The sequence below is a fragment of the Thalassophryne amazonica genome, chromosome 13, assembly GCF_902500255.1.
Source record: "Thalassophryne amazonica chromosome 13, fThaAma1.1, whole genome shotgun sequence".
Lineage (NCBI taxonomy): Eukaryota > Metazoa > Chordata > Actinopteri > Batrachoidiformes > Batrachoididae > Thalassophryne > Thalassophryne amazonica.
Genome location: NC_047115.1, coordinates 2,281,849 through 2,287,037, shown reverse-complemented (window position 1 = coordinate 2,287,037; position 5,189 = coordinate 2,281,849).

Below are 5,189 nucleotides of genomic sequence, written 5' to 3'. Positions count from 1 at the left end.
TCAAGCTGATTCCAGAAAGGGCCAAGATTTGCGCGGGACAAAAAGCAACGCCGTGATGAAGCCTCACAGGACATGTTGTGGCATGTCCAGCTCGTCCACAATTTCTCGGATAGTCACACAACTGAAAAGCCACCGAAAGCCGTCTGAATCTTCCGAATGGTGCAAGAGCTGGGCATGTTACAACATGTCCTGTGAGACAAACATGGAGGTGCTTTTGTCCCGCGCCATTAGCGGCTCCGTGGCAAATTCCTCCGCTCCTCTTTCCATGACACAAACTCCTGTAACAGTGGAATGTGGCGAAAAAGTGCTATGTGCACATCTTCTGCCATTTCTCTGGTAGTCAGACAACGTCCCGGATCAACACAGCATTCAGTTTGGAAATGATCTGGTCGTTTCAGCCTGTCGATCGCCGCTCGGAGCGCGGCGCGCCCTCCGCCATTGTGCGCCATCTTTAAACCGGTTATAACACTCCTTAATCTGTGTGATCCCCATAGAATCGTCCCTGAAAGCTGTCTGAATCTTCCGAATGGTTTCCGCCTGGCTGTCTCTCACAGTTTCTGGAAAAATTTGATGCAGCAAAGCTCCAAATCATTCAGACATTTTCCTCGCAATGAAAATCCGACGAGGAGGGTGGACCACTGCTCACTCAAAGCGTGCTCACAGGCGAATGACGCAACCGACAGGTGTGAAAAAACTCACGCATGTGCACGAAGGTTCAAGCTTGGCTGATGCAAGCGCACATGGTTCAAATCCATATAGTTTTTGCAAAAAATAAAAAGGTCGGATAGTCTTCTAACAGACCTCGTGTGTGTATATGTGTGTGTATGTATGTATATATGTATATGTATATAAAAAATTTACACTTTCTGAAATACCCCCCCCCCCCCCCCCCAATGTTTTCACGATATTTCAGGCTGAAATGATTGAGTAGTACATATGCCAGGCCTGTGTGTGGTGCTGCAACATCCCCAGAAAAAAAAAACAGAAGACTAGAGCATGCGCTCAGGCCGTGTAACAGCTTATCAATTTAGCACCAAAAGCTACAGCTTTCCAACACAACACACAGCGTGAAATAAAGACTTTTAAGAGAAATATGGTCCACGCTGATCATCTGAAATAGACTGACTGCACATTTAAAGAGAAGCAGTGTGTTTGTCTATTTATAAAAAACACACAGTCTGCTCTACGAAGCGAGTGAGTATTGATCTGGCGGCCGGCTGATGTATCTCTGTCTCTCTCCCTCTGCCCGATGTGAGGGGCTCAGCACTCCCCTCACGCCGGGCAGAGTCACTGCTCCGTCCCCGGGCACACTGACAAAGATCCTCTCAACAAAAGTCCACTCTTTCTTCTGTGTTTTGCTCAGACTCACACTGAATGTTTTGCTTTTTTGGGCAACATGGCATTTCACAAACACAGTAACTTAAATAGAAAACAACCTCCAGCTGAAATGCATCTGGGGAATCGCAGAGAAAGAGAGATTAAAAAAGAAAAAACTTAAACATGGTTCAGTTTTACAAGTTGGAGAAAAAAACAAACCAAAACAGAAAGCCACAGCCCATCGCCATTTCTTGCATTGCAAGAAATGCAAAATGTCAAGACTTTGGCGCAGTGACATTGTGCCATTGCTTAGCAAGAGCCCTGGACTATTGATGTTTAAAAACATAAAAGTCAATCACTGAGATCAGATTTGACTCAGGTGAGCCCGTCTAACACAGAAGGTTTGTAGGTGGCATTCAGAGGCACTCGCCACAACACACTACGTTAAACGACATCCTCTTCATCAACTCCCGGCGAGGCTAGGTGGTTGAAGGCTGGCTCTGTGACTACGTTTACATGGCGTTAAAATTCAGGTTAAGGTCAATATTCCGGTTTCTGAATCATTAGGCCTAACCCGTTTACATGCTTAAGCAGACAGAGTTACTCCTGTATACATGGTCACTGGTATCATTTGGAATATCCCCATCTAAACAGCGACGCACGTCTTCCACCGGTGCTTGATTTGGTCTGGCGTTCGTGCAAATCCCCTCACTACACACTTTTCTCAAACAAGCATTAGCATTTTCTTATTTTTCTCTCCTGCGGGCTCCCTCCGCATCAAAACAGCGTGCGTAGCCTCTGGACCTGTTGCCAGATTTGGCGCAGCTACGCACAGCAGAGAGGGGGGCAGTGTGAGTGGCCTGCTGCGGCGTTTACCGAGCCCACAGACACGGTAACGCATTGGAGGCAGAGCAATTGCGGTGATATGTCGACCGGTGCCGCGACCGGCCCGCCTGATAAGGACGCAGAACACAATGCGCTGTTTACCTCTGCTTCTGTGGTGTCCGGTGGGTTGTGCGCGCCGCATACAAGTAGTTGCCGTACTCAAAAGACCAAGATTCCTTGCGGATAGGATAAGTACAGAACACAAAATAATGTTCCTTTCTATGGGGATATCCCAATGCGCGTTTATATGACCTGATATTCAGGTTAGAAAAGGAGTAACCCAGGGGTCTTATTCGGGTTTTTAATAACCGGAATATGAGCATATTCGGGTTTTTGCGGGTGTTTACATGGCCGTGCGCAACCGGGTTATTGCTAATATTCCGGTTATGAAAGGGTTATTGGCTGCATGTAAACATAGTGAGACGGCAGTCCTGGTTACTGCTTGATCTCTGTCCTTGGTGTCTTCAAGAGGACCCTGTCTCTGTTTTTGACAGCTGTGCAGGAAAATAAGATTGACCTGAATCGTGCACTTGAACAAAACTAATTGGGTACTCATAAATTCCTCAGGATAAGTTGGTTCCCAGCTTGGGAACATTTTGGGTTTAAGCCCAATGACAGAGGGGAGTCAGTTAATATGAACAAGCTGATGAAGTCAGTTTATTTTGAAACACAGGCTGAGAGTATTTTGTTTTAGTTGTAGTTTTATTTAGGATATTTTCATGCATGAGCATTTTCAGAATTTTTCAGAATTACACATAATTTTAGGATGAACTATATTTATGACTCTTTTTTCAAGCATTTGCTTGGCAACCAAAATAAGGCTTACAATGGGCCTAATTTTGCCTAAAACCTAGGAGCTCCTACAGTGGGTTCCAGACCTCCAGCCAACTTTCAGGATTTTTCAGGATGTCTCATTCTCATCCCTGTAAACAAACAAACAAACAAACAAAAAACCCCTGCATATTCCATTTGCTGCATCAATCAGTCAATCCTTTATTTGTCATTGTCATAATAACACAGTTGTAAATCATGAGATATTTGGGCACAGGTCTGCTAACCGCTAATTATCGAAGCTAATGGCTTTTTTATTTTTTGTGGCAACCTGGCAGTCAGCCCCCTTTTGCTGGGGTAGAGTTGAGCTTCGTGTCTCTCAACTGCTTCACTGTTGCAAAATGCGTAGCGAACAGGAGCTTCCAGCAGTGGGCAGGGTGCACAAAGACAAGTGGTGACCCATTGTTTGGGCTTGTTAGTAGCTGAGAGTGTACCGGAGACAATACTGAAAGTTATCGGTTAGCTGTAGCTTCCGAAAAGTTAGTGGGTGGTTTATCGGTTTAGCTTTATAAAAGATAACTTTTCAGTTAGCTGATTAGCTGTTATCAAAGCTAACGTTTTGGTTAGCTGTGCCCACCACTGCTGACATAGAAGTATACTTAGAAAGTGCAAATAGTGCATATGACATTAATTCCCAGAGGAACCAGCAGCAGGATAAAAGTTTTGGATTAAAGTGCAGACGTGTCATCTTCAACTGCCAGTCCTCTGTGTGCACCAAAGCAGGGAACCAGTAGATGGAGGTGAGTGGAATGCTGTGTGAGAGCTGCAGCAATGCAAGACCCAGGTCACAGTTATTGTTGTGGTGGAATATGGTGTGTGAAGATGGATGGGGGGCCAAGAGGAGGGGTGTAGTTCATTTAATAGCCTCACTTCCTGAGGGTAGAGGCTGTTGGCCAGTCTGATGGTTCTGGCGCAGACAGACCTGTATCTCCTCCCAGAGGGCAGCAGGTGGAAGAGATGATGTGCAGGATGATGCTGGTCATGCAAGATGTTGTGCACTCACCTCAGACAGTGGGTGGTGTAGCTGGTGCTGATCTCTGGGAGACTGGTCCCGATGATTCTCCCTGCTGTTTTCACCACCCTCTTGAGGGCCTGCTGCTCAGCCTTAGTGCAGCTGGAATACCACACTAAGAATCTGTAGGTCAGTATGCTGCCAGTTGCACAATGGTAGAAGTTTTCCAAGAGCTGCTGAGGGATTCGAACACTGTTAAGTTTCTGCAAGTAGAAGAGGTGTTGTTGGACCTTTCCCACAGCTGAGGTGGTGTTAGTGTTCCAGGTCAGGTCCTCTGACACAGTCACACCCAGGAACATCTGAATATTTTTAAGAATTAATAGTTCATTGCTGTTTGAAAGGGTGAACTGACATCTTTGCTATAAATTTGTCTAAAAATAACTGTCATTTATTGCAGTAACATCTTAACTAATGTGTTGCTCATCAGATGTAGATAGTGTGACCTGGCTAATGGTTGGGCATGTAAATTTTGGCAGCAGGTGGCTCCATGGGCAGTTGGTTCTAAAGGTTGTTATCGCATTCTGTGGTGAAACACATTTGGGGAAAAGATTTGTCAGCAGTAGCATCAGTAGCTTTACACATGACACTTTACAGCCTGCAGCAGAAACTGCAGAACCGTCGCAGCAGCTCTCACTGGCCTCCTCTTACTCAAAACTGTACCTTCTGAAAATTTCAGGCCCTGCAGCCATCCAGCTTTCATGCAGAAAGGATGAAGAGTTACTGACAGACAGTTACTTTAGTTCAGACTGAATTGTAATTAGCATATTGCCTAAAACAGATTGTTTTGGGTTTAATTGCGCACCTGTAGATAGTTTCTTATAAGCATGAAAAAGCAAGTGAGGGCAGTGCTGCACTCATCTACCTCATCTGTCCGTCAGCACTTCCCCCTTCCTGTGGAGGGTGGGCGCCTTAGAAATTAAAATGTGCTATTATCCATATGCAAGACAGCTGTGCATTCCTCAGGCGAGGATCCGTGTTACTGAAATGATAAGGAGAGAGAGAGAGACGGAGAGGGAGACGGAGGGAGAGAGAGAGAGGGAGACGGAGGGAGAGAGAGAGAGGGAGACGGAGGGAGAGAGAGAGAGGGAGACGGAGGGAGAGAGACGGAGAGAGAGAGAGAGAGAGACAGAGAGGGAGGGAGGGA